At 46.4% G+C, this 11,953-nt stretch overlaps 1 long non-coding RNA gene across 1 annotated transcript; it reads left to right on the top strand.

Moving 5' to 3' along the window:
• The first annotated feature begins 858 nt into the window (after positions 1 to 858).
• LOC121033329 (uncharacterized) lies at positions 859 to 1,946 on the top strand. Its single transcript, XR_005791838.1, has 3 exons — positions 859 to 904; positions 1,295 to 1,385; positions 1,713 to 1,946. It is a non-coding gene; the product is annotated as an uncharacterized LOC121033329 (long non-coding RNA).
• The last annotated feature ends 10,007 nt before the right edge of the window (positions 1,947 to 11,953 follow it).

The following is an 11,953-nucleotide window of genomic DNA, read 5'->3' as shown; positions in this document are numbered from 1 at the left end:
GTGTGAGAACATAATCTATCATCTTAAATGGGTTCATTTTCTGAGAGTGAAAGGGGACTTGTGTCAGCTTGAGCTGGGTCCTCTGGGAAGCACGCACTGAGGAGGGGTCAGGAGGCAAATGTCTCACTGGGGGGTGGGGTAGGGTGAAACCTAAGAAATGAAGCAGAGGGGTTGGTGGGATTGGATGGGGGACTGTGGGATTTATGACGCAGACCTGCCCAAATTTCTGTCATTCTGGTGGGGAGCTCGCAGGAAAATGCTGACCATCAGAAGAGTCCTGTGTTGAGTGGAAAGAGCTGGGTCCTCATCCTACCACCCTCCTCAGTCACTGGCCAGAGTGCGGTTGGCTCAGAAGCTGAAGTGGTCCCGCAGGACATAACCATTCCAGACCATCAGGTAAGTGCTCCCTACAGGGGCCTGGCAAGTCCTCCCCTGAGTGGGCATCGTGAGTCTGCTACAGGGCACTGTTACCAATTATGCTGGGACAACAGGAGTAAACCAGGACCATGCCTCAAAAATCAGGACATCTGGCCACGGTATTTCCGGAGAACACTTATAGGATTCACTGTTTGATTCTATCTTATTCTATCATGGTCCCGTCCCATTAATTTTTTTTAACTAATTACTTGTCTGGAATGAAATAGCAAACCCTCACTGAGTGTTTATTTCTATGCCAGGCATGAGGTGAGCACCTTACATGAATTCATTATTTCTCCTATTAACCTCATGAGGTAGATACTATCATTATATACTTTATACTTAAATATTTATTGTAATAATATGCCCATATATAATATGTAACATATAATATATATAATTATATAATTATAACATCACCCGTTTTTACAGGTGAGGAAACTGATGCACAGGGAGGTTATATGGCTGGTTCAAGGTCATACACCCTGTAAGTCACAGAGCTGGGCTTTAAACAAAGAGGTTTGTTTGCTTCCAGGACTAGGACTTTTAAATACTTCATAGTTGTAGAATTTTGAGCTAGCAGAGAGTATAGAAGTCATCTTATTGAGATCTAGAGAAGTTATAGAGCTTCCCTACGGTTATGTAGAAGGTTAAGACTAGTGTCTTGCTTGCTGACTCCCAAGTCCAAGTCCAGGGCTTCTTCCCTGCTGCATGCCTCAGGCATGCTTATTGAATTTGCAGATAATAGAATGTTGGAAAGAAAAATTCTACAATTGAAAATACAAGAGCGATTCTAAGTGATTTTGACAGTCTAGAATGCGGGTTGAAACCAATAAGATGAAAGTTAATAGAGATATATGTAAGCTTTTATATTTAGGTTCAAAAGCACCAAGTGCACAAGTGTCTGGTGGGGAAGACTTTGTCTGCATGCAGTTTAACAGTAATGAGATCATCAGAGGTGACAGGAGGTGAGGATGAGGGGACACAATTTTAGGCTGCATTAATAACATGGCATTCAGATCACAGGAAATGAGGGTCCTCCCTGTGTACCCATTCACTCATATTTGGGAAGTGGAGTATTGAGCTTTCTTCTGGTCACCATGTTTTGATAGGGATGGACACAGTAGTGGGTTGAATTGTGTCCCCTCAGAAAATAGGCCCAAGTCCTAACCTCTAGTACTTATGATCTCACTTAGAAAAGAGTCTTTGCAGATGTAAGTAAGCTAAGAAACTTGGGATAAGATCATCCTGGATTTAAGGTGAGCTGTAAATCCAATGACTGGTGTCCTTTTAAGAGAGAGGAAAGGAAGATTTGAGAGGCAGAGAGACCAGGAAAGAAGGTTGTGTGAAGATAGGCAGAAATTGGGAGTTGTGTTGCCACGTCCAAGGAATACCAGGAGCCGCCGGAGGCTGGAAGAAGCAAGGAAGGATTCTTTCCTGGAGGAATCCATTCCTTTGGAGGGAGTGTGGCCTGGCAGACCCCCTTATTTTGGACTTCTGGCTTTTGCAACACTGAGAGAATAAATTTCTGTTAAGTCTTTCAATTTGCGGTAATTTGTTACAGCAGCTGTAGGAAACGAATATAGACACAAAGTCAAGAACCCCTAGAAAAGGGTGCCCTGAGGACAGGTCCTGTAATCTGTGGTGCATGAAGAGTGGTTGGAGGCCCTGTGTGGGATTAGGGCCGAGTGGCCATGTAACTGACACTGCTGCACTCTTGTCGTTGCCAGGGGTAGACTGGTGGGGCCACCTGCAGGCCGCTCTCAGAAACCCTACAGAGCCTGGGAGTCTGAGCTCAGGGCTGGCAGTACTACACCGGGAAGTATAATTAAGTCAGAGAAAGTTGTCATCGTCAACTTCCCCCAAAGTATCCTTTGATCCTTTCACTCTCCCATGCAAGGACCTTTAGTTTTGTCATCACCCCGAGTAGTGACAGAGCCCCCAAGGACTTGGCAGAGCACACTCAAGGGCTCTCTTGGAAACCCCACAAACACAAGAGGGTCCTTTGCAGGGGGCTGGAATTCCCAGGAAAGTGGGTGGGGCAAGTGCCTGGGGCTCTGGGATCGCCCTTTTTGAGTAATACCTTCTTAAAACTTTGTCTTAATCTGGCTTTAGGACACCATCTTACCCGGTTTGGGTGATTGGATTGGGTGATTGGATTGACTCAGTGAGATAGTGGACACACAGCGTAGGCAGAACTTTGGGGGAGGGTGGACAGGATGAGGTCAATTAGGGAAGTGTTGAGTTGGAGGCTGAAAACCTTTCTTACAGTTTGGAGCTCAAGACTAAGGGAGACTAGATGTGGTGAGTGTTACTAATATACAGGTGGTAGTTGAAGCTGATGGTCCAAGGACACTGGAAAGGGCCTTAGGAACCTCAAAGCTGAGTTTTATAGAGGAGCAGCATTGGTATTTCCTCATTAGAGAAGCAGAATCTTGGGCCCCACCCCAGGCCTGTCTAATTGCAGATTACATTTTAACAAGGCCCCCAGGGGATCCATTTGCACATTAAAGTCCAAGTAGCACTGCTCTGGGCCAGTGGTTCTTTTCCTCCTCTCTGAAAGCTCATTAGCATCCCCAGTCCCTGGGTTCTGACCAATTGAGAGTATAGTAGAATTACCTGCATAGCTAGTTAAAGCACAGGTTGTTGGGCCCCACCTCCAGAGGTTCTGATTCTGTAGACCTAGGGTAGGGCCTAAAATTCTGCATTTCTAACAACTTTCCAGCTGGTTCTGATGCTGCTGGTCCCCGGCCCACACTTTGAGACACACTCGCAGAGTGAGGTAAGGCTCGAAGAGGGTCCAGGATAGAATCCCAAGGGAAACCAATATTTAGAGGTCAGCAGAGGAAGAAAGAAAAGAGGAGGAGAGGTTTCCGATGCAGGAAGCAAGCCAGGAAAATGGGTTATCCCTAGTGGCTTTTCCACCACACTCTTTAGGCCTTGAGGATCGCCCTCATTCTGTTTCTGCCTTCCTGTTTGGTGAAGTCTAACAGCACTCCTTGGAACAACATGCACTACTTGGAAATTCTGTATGTGATCGTGTCATGTCCACCTTTCGGGCTGTCCCCTGCTTTAAGGAGAAAGCCCAAACTCCTTAGGTCAGCACACAAGGCCTTCTGAGCTCCTTCCCTCCTCTCTCCTGGGGCCCTTTGCTCCGGGCATCGCAACCTACTTGTCAATCTTCAGCTAATTTTGCCCTTTCATACTTCCCTGCATCTGTGATGTGTCTTCAGCCCTCCTCTGCCTCATCTCCCAGCTCCTACTCACAAGATTAGAATACCCTCTGAGAAGGAGTCTCTTTATTTATTTTATATCTCTTTCCACTCCACCCTTTGCCACCTCCAACTTCTGACTCAGTTCAAACATTACCTCCCTCCAAGCCTGCCCTGAATCCCGAGGCTAGGGTAAGCCCCTCCTGTGTTCTACTTTCTGTCATAATATTCATCACCTCACTTCACAGTAGTTGATTTAATTATCTGCCTCCCTCACTCTATGTGGGCTTTCTTTGAATAGAGAACTAGGTTTCATTTGATTTTTGCACCTCCAGCTCTGAGTACAATGCCTGGCACGGAGCACGCACCCGACTCTTGTTTGCTGAATGAAAAAATTCAGGAATCAGTGAGCGAATGGATATAAATGTCGACACATTTGAGAACCGAAGCCTCCTCCCTTGGGCCCACAATGTCTTCCTTAGGTCATCTGCTCCTTCCCCAGGAGGGAGACCAAAGACTCTCCTCTAGTCACTGTCCCACTGGAGAGCACAAGCCAGTCACCTCAACAGTACTGGCAGTAGATTGTTGATGTCTTCATTTCCCTGGCCAGCCGTGTGTCCACCTCTCTCCAGTACAAAACCACACAAACACATTCTCTCTTCAGTTTGCTAATTCCTGTCTTAGTAATGGAGAGCCAGCAAGGTGAAGGCAGAGGGTAGAAGTATCTCTTTCAGCCCCTGTGTGTATTCCTGGCTCCAAGGGACCAACCCAGACTTTAAGAGGGAAGCTTGGCTTTTTAACACCACCAGGTGGCCAAGAGTCATTAATCCCTGGACCCACAAGGCTCACAGCATGTGGTGGCTTGAGTCAGCTACTAACTGGGGAGCCTGCTGATGGGCTCTTCTATACATCCAGCAGAGGAGAGCACCTGGAGAAGGGCGGGGGAAAGGGGTCAGAAGTGAGCCCTCGGGAGGTTACATTGCTGCCACACTGCCAAATATATGCCCATCTTCACCACTGACACAGACACCTCTTTTCTGTTTAACGAGAGCTTTCATGCCTTCTCTTTCTCTTTCCTGGCAAGAAGCTCACAGGGAAGTAAGATGGGACCTGAGAGTCAAAGCATGGGTGGGACTTACCCAAAGTCCCGCAGTGTGTGAAGGTGCAGTTGGATTTGAACCCAGCCTGGTTTGCCTCCAGCCTCTTCACCCGCCTCAATATGCTGCATCTAAAATAATGTTAAAATATGTATAAACCATACAGGGTGAAGTGCAAATTATTCCTTCTGTGGAAGTGCAAAATAGCCAAGTGGTGACGGGAACTTGGCAGGGATGGAGTGGGATGAGTCAGGGACAGCTTTTTGAGGTAGGAGAGCTGTTCTGTGGGGCTGAGAGAGGGGGAGGCATGGCAGGCAGGGAGCAAGGGGGAGAGAATTCTAGTGGGAGAATCGCGGGCCTGAAGGGGGATAGCACACCATGTGGCCTTCCTGTAGTGGTGGGCTGTGGATGGAAGCATGAGACGGGGAGCAGAACAGAGCTGGAAAGGCCCTGTCCTCATGAAGGTGGTCCCCGAGCCCAGAGCCGTGTGCCTGTGTGCGTGTGCAAAAGCGGGGCATTGTTGTGTGTGAGGATGTGGTGTGTGTCCGTGTATGCATACGTGGGCTGTGGGTATATGTGGTGTTGGTGTGTAGGGGAGTATGCAGTGTGTTCAGGTGGGTACAAGGTGCATCAGAAAATTGCCAGTTGTGGGTTTCTAATATCCTGTCTTTTCTTACCTGTGGATAAGCACTGTCTACTCCACCCCCGCCAACAGCACACACACACTGCTCAGTATTAACCCTGTATTCCTTTAGTCTTAGATATGTAGGATTATGGAATTTATTTAACCGAGTTCTGTAAAAGTGGACATTTTTAGCACACACGTAACTCACAGGCATGGCTACGTTTAAGTACTCAGTGCTGTTGGGATGTGCCCTTTTGGTCTCTCAGCTCTACCACCCTTGCTGTTGGATCACATGCAGGTTCTGTCTATGTGGTGGTGGGTGGTGGGTCCTAGGAGGGGATGCCCAAGTCTATACTCTACCAGCTTGGGCCCGGCAGAAAGAGAACTTTTTACCTATAATTTAGATATAAAACCCAAAGTGAATCTCATTGGTTGGATTTGGGTCATGTGTTCATCTCTGAGCCAATCACTGTATCTTTGGGATAAAAACCTTTAATTGGCTGCTCAGGTCACATGACCATCTCTGAGTCAGGGGTGGGGTCAAGCACCCCTGAGAATGGACCGGTTCCAAGGACCTTTGGAATGTTGGTGCCAGAGGGGCCAGTGGATGTTGAACAGATACAGAACCTGTCTCTTCCTGTTGACTGAAAGTTTCTAATTTGTGTGAACTTGGTCGTGCCTCAGAGAGGAAACTGAACTTGTGTGTGTGTCAGGACCTGGGCCAAGGGCTGTCTGATATTATGTCTTTAATCTTCACAATCTCCTTGTAAGTTGGGTGCCAGTGAGCACAGAACTTACAGAGGAGGGCATGGTATTCAGAGGACTAAAAGGACTTGGTTGGATCACGCATCTGGAAGGTGACAAGGCTGGGGTAGAACTGCATACCTCTCGGGTCACTGCTTCCTGCCAATCATGCCCCACTTGAGGATGAACCTTGGGGTGAGAAGGAATCTTAGTATTGTGGCAATATTGTGAGCATCAGATTCAGGCTTCATTTCTAGAACCAGTTCTCTAACTTATTAGTTGAGTCCCAGTTTCCTATTCTGCAAAATGAGAATGATGAAGTCTGTCCTGCTGAGATCTCAGAATTATCCCATCAATCAAATGAGATAGAGGGCTTTGGATATTGTCAGGAGGTGAATACATGTAAAATGTAACCAAGGCTGGTTGTTAAATAGTGACACATTTCTGTGTTGGGTAGTAAACAGCTTCTGCCTCTGACCACCTTACCAATACTCTGGCTCCTCCCAGGGTCCTTGGGCTTGGAACTCTTGTGACCTCCCCATGATCCAGCAACCAAAGGGGCAATATCTGACTTCAGTCACAGAAGAGGAGGTCACCTAGAGAAATACTTGCAACTTCAGCTGCCCCCAACTCCCATCCCTTCTTATGGACCCAGAATGGCTATGTTAGCCCTCTTCTCCCCCTGGTGATCTGCCTTCTCCTTCCCGAACTCCCAATGTTCACCATGAAGTAGCCAGTCCTGGAGTGCGGGTGTGAAAGTAATGTCTCCTGCTGCTTTTATGGGTGCCCTGTGGGGTTCTGCACTTTCTTAACCTCCTCGAGGCTCCCTTGACAGGTTTTGGGTCACAGCTGAAGTGGGAAGGAGTGGGGAAGAATGGGCCAAAGGGTCTGAAAAATCTCCTGGGATGGAAAATAGTTCAATTTTGTCTAACCTGGTGTTTCTGAATTGTGACAAGTGGTATAATCTGATGGTTAGGAGTACAGGGTTGGGAGCCAGACTTCCCTGAATAAACTTGTGCTCCTTCATAGTGATCTTGGGCAAGTTACTAACATTACCTGCGCTTCAGTTTTCTCATCTGTGAAAGGGGAATGTTAATGGCACATACTCTAGTTGTCTAGGATTAAATAAAAGGATATTTGTGGATCACTTAAAATAGTGTCTGGCTTGTAGTTAGTATTAATTTTTAAAATTGTATATGTAATTGTATGTATGTCTCACATGAGATATATATGTATCATTACGTATTATATAGTATATATGTAATACCTATATATATGTAATATATATGTGTATATGTAGTAACTGTTTTCATTCTTTGGAAGGAGTATTATGCAAATGGTACTTTTGAAGTGCTGGGGTGGAGGAATCCTGAACAGGGAGGAAAGTATAGGATGTGTTCACTGTACACTTCCCTGGGTTTTTTTTTTTGTAAAAATTTTTAAATGTTTATTCATTTTTTAAAGACAGAGAGAGACAAAGCACAAGCAGGGGTGGGGTGGAGAGAGGGGGACACAGAATCCAAGGCAGGCTCCAGGCTCTGAGTTGTTAGCACAGAGCCCGACGCGGGGCTCGATCATGACCTGAGACGAAGTCCGACACTGAACGGATCAAGTCACCCTGATGCCCCTTCCCTGGCTTTAAATATTCCTTTTTGTGATTAGATTATGTAGCCTGGGTTTCAGCTTGGACATTCTGATTATCATCCATTTAGGACATGAATAGCTCTGAAATAATCTTCCTTGCAGGTGATTCTTATCAAGCTATTCCCTGTCTTAGGAGCCTGCAATGGCTTTCTGTTCCCTTTACTATGGAGAGTGTAGCCCTCAGTCCTACATTGAGCTGCCCTATCTGCCTCCTCCCAGGCCTATGTTACTAGGATCCTTTAGCATCCCTAACCAGAACAGACTCTCAGGTACAGCCCAGAATGGGGCCCAGGTCTTGTTCTTATCTCTCTCACTCCCATTTTCACCTGTGATGTCCTCCTGCCTATTCTCATCAAATCCAGGTTCACACCTTTATAACCCAACATGAAGCTCCTCTGTAGAGCAACACCCAGGTGTTCTAGGAAGGACGGAGGGGGCTTTGGCCTCAGCCTTGTGTGTGTAGCTTGGAATGGGTTCACATGCAGCCATGTGATTTTTGCAGTATTTTCTGTGGATGTTCTTTTCTCATTAGACAGTAAATCCCTGGCAACCCCTCCTCCCCACCAGATCAGGGTCTAGACATCTACTTCTTTTGCAGCTAGCTAGCTCTTGGCACCCAGTAAGTGCTGCTTAGGTGAAGAGTTGAGAATGCAAGCCCAGGATGAACCTCCCTCCCTCCCATTCTTCCTTCCTTCCTTCCTTCCTTCCTTCCTTCCTTCCTTCCTTCCTCCCTTCCTTCCTCCCTTCCAATGTTTATTTATTTTGAGAGAGAGAGAGAGAGGTGGGGGAGGGGCAGAGAGAGAGGAAAGAGAATACCAAGCAGGCTCCATGCTGTCAATGGAGAGCCCCACACGGGGCTCCATCTCATGAACCTCAAGATCATGACCTGAGCCAAAATCCAGTGTCCGAGTCTTAACTGACTGAGCCATCCAGGCACCCTAGATCAGATGAATTTTCTAAGGCAAGAGGTCAGGCCTATAGTCATAAAGCCTCAAAGACAACCAAAAATTTTTCATAGGATTAGCAGGGACAGTGTTTAGAAAGTATCTCTTCCATTTCTTTGCTCTACAGGGGCAGCAATTAGAGCCCAGAGAAATGGGCCCTGGCATCACACAATGGGGGCTCTAGGACTAGATTGACCCTCCACCTGGTGTCCCCTCCCTGCCAGCCACATGCCTGGCCACAACCCATCTGCTGCCTAGACTCTCATCAGCAGGGACTAGGTCTGTCTTCAGTTCAGGGGCCGCCTCAGCGCACCCCATCTTTCCTTGGTCTATTTAGAAGCACCAGAGGATTAGGGTGACAGAGAGCAGTGTTTTCGGGTGAAGGCCACCTTCAAATCCGAGCTCTATCACCCAGCCATGTATCCTTCCTTGGGTAGTTACTCAATCTCTTTAAATCTCAATTCTGTACTTGGAAAATAGAGATGATGGTAATGGTACTCACCTCAAAAGGATGTTGCATGAATTCAGATGGATCATCTGTGCAAAGGGCTTGTACAATGCCTGGCAGTAAGGCTTATCTACATGGGCTACTATTTTATGTATGACTTGACTCCAGACCATGGGTTCTGTCAAGATCTTAGAACTCCCCTCTCTGAGGCCTCCCAGACTATGTGGAGAGTTTTCCAGATTCTCCTCAGGGCCTGCAGAGCACATTATACTCACATATGTGGATATTTATGACCATGTTCTGTAGTCACCTGTCCACGGGCCTGTTTCCTCTACCCTCATGTCAGGGATAAATGCTTGCAGAAATAAATATTGAAAATGGCCTCTCCTACCCTACTCCTCCATTTTTAAATTTTAATTTAATTTATTCATTTTTAAAACCAGGCAGTTCCTTCCCATGGTTAAAAATCCACAGTAAATATACAGTAAAAATTTTCCTTTCTTTGCCTTTCTCTTCCCTAGTGGCAGGCAACGTTATAATTTTTAAATTATGTATCCTTCCAGAGCTATTATTCGTGTGTGTGTGTGTGTGTGTGTGTGCGCGTGTGTGTGTGCATCTGCAAGGATATATTAAATAGTCTGTCAATGTTCTTTTTGTTTCTCCATTTTTGATGACAATTCTGTGTTATTGATATGGTTGTATAGCCCAGGTTCTGGAGCCGGATGGCCTGGTGCAAGCCCTGGTTCCACCACTGGCTGTATAATCTTGGGCAGGCTACTTAACTTCTCTGTGCCTTGTTACTTCATCTGTAAAATAAGATATGTAGCAGTAGCTATCTCACAGGATTGTTATGAGGAAAAGTGAATAAAGCATTGAGAATGGTGCTTGCACAGAGCAGGGGCTCAGTGATGTCAGCTATTATTATGGGCTGCCTTTCATTCAGTGCTGACCACAAGCCAGGACTATGCTACCTCCTTTATACTCCTTATCTCCTCAATCGCCCAACAACTCTGTGAGACAAGGACTGTTATCTCTCTTACACAGACTCAGACTGAGATAGAGCTGGTATCGGGTATCTGGCCTGGCTGGGTTCCTTGGGCAGAGTAAATGTCACAGATGAGATCGGAGGCTGAACTGCCAGAACGTGTGCTGTCCTTTAAAGCTTCTTATTTATACCTTCTTCCCAGGGCCATATTCTGTACACAGTAGGTGCTCAGTAATAGCTTGGGTCTTTCCTTCCCAATGCCTTTGGTTTGTGTTTTGAGGCCATTGTTTCTAGGCAGGATCTTTGAAGCTCTAGATATGTCCTCATTTGACCCTCCATTCAGCCCAAAGCCTTATGTTTAGAATCTGCAGTTCCTGCCTGGCACATCTCTAAGGGAATCTGCCTTCCAATTATCTTTTTCTTTTTTTCTCATATTTATATCAGCAGAAATGAAGGAGAGAAAAACCAGCCTTTAACTAGGATTTTATTACCCATTGACCTCAGCCATCTCTATCTATCTCTCCCGAGCTCTGCCCATTAGTTGTCAGGGCAACGTGGTGTAACTCCAGGCCTGCTGCAGTTGGCTGGGTTTAATTCTCCCCCGCCGCCCTGTTGGCTGGGCATGGCTGCCCTGAGTACTTGCTCTGGAAGCATTGTCAGGCATGGCCCTGGAAAAGTAAATCAGGAGAATGAGACGTATTTGGAGGAAGAGAAGGATAACTGCCCAGCCCTTTATTCTCAGAGAGTAATTACAGCTTTAAGTATGGTTCATGGGTCATTGCTAGAAATCATGAGGTTGAACACAGTGCAGAACTGCACATGTGGGAACGGCTGAATTTGAAGTTGCTCAGCCTTATCTGGGCTAAAGCTTTGCTCTGGCCTGTCTTGAATCTCTACAGCACATCCAGACCCCATGTTTTGATCTGAGGCCCTGCCTCTGTCTCCCCATCCCTGTCTCTGACCTCCTTGGAAGAAGGGGGAACAATTTTCTGCATTTACCTCCTCTTCATTTTGGCACATTTCTGTTGCCATGCCTGGATTGTCATCATTCCCTTCCAAATTGCCCATCCTGCCTCCTCCTACTAACCTCTCCTAACCTCTGAGGCACCTCCTTCCTTTTCCAGAGTTTTAAAATAGTTCCCAATATTTCCTTTTCCATTAGCAACCACTCTACCTTCACATATGCAAAGGTTCCCCTCTGCCTTCACTTGGCTCCATAATCGCTAGAGCTACTTTCCTAGCTCACAAGTGCTTCCTGGCATCTTATCTAAGTCCAGTCTGGAGGAGACACGGTTCTTGTCATGGAGAAGCTTACAACTGAGACAAAAGTGTAACCAATACGCAGTGTCTGTACTAGGATAGCAGTAAGCACTGACTTGTAGAAGCACAGGTGGTGGAAAGACAGATCAGTTGAGAAAACAGAGCAAGGACAAGTGGCCTTGGTTGGACATTCAGGACAGGACATTCTCAGAGACCTTTGCACGTAGTGTGTACTGACAAGGTTAGGCAACTTCTTTTATTTTTTAAAGATTTTAAAAAATATTTATTTTAGAGAGAGAGAGAGAGGAGGAGGAGGGAGGGCCAGAGAAAATGGGGGACAGGAGATTTGTGCTGATAGCACAGACCCCGATGTGGGGCTCAAACAGACAAACCATCAGATTATGACCAGAGCTGAAGTCGGATGCTTAATCAACCAAGCCACCCAGGCACCAAGGGTTAGGTAACTTCTTATAGCTGCCACCCTATAGTTCTGCCATCAGGATCTGGAGATGTGATGGAGTTAACTCTGTTTCTGTTTATCTTTTCTCAACTCTGTTCAGTGACTTGAAATTGGCCA

The sequence above is a fragment of the Herpailurus yagouaroundi genome, unplaced genomic scaffold, assembly GCF_014898765.1.
Source record: "Herpailurus yagouaroundi ecotype Mexico unplaced genomic scaffold, PumYag 159, whole genome shotgun sequence".
Taxonomy (NCBI): domain Eukaryota; kingdom Metazoa; phylum Chordata; class Mammalia; order Carnivora; family Felidae; genus Herpailurus; species Herpailurus yagouaroundi.
This window is presented reverse-complemented; position numbering and strand designations above follow the sequence as displayed.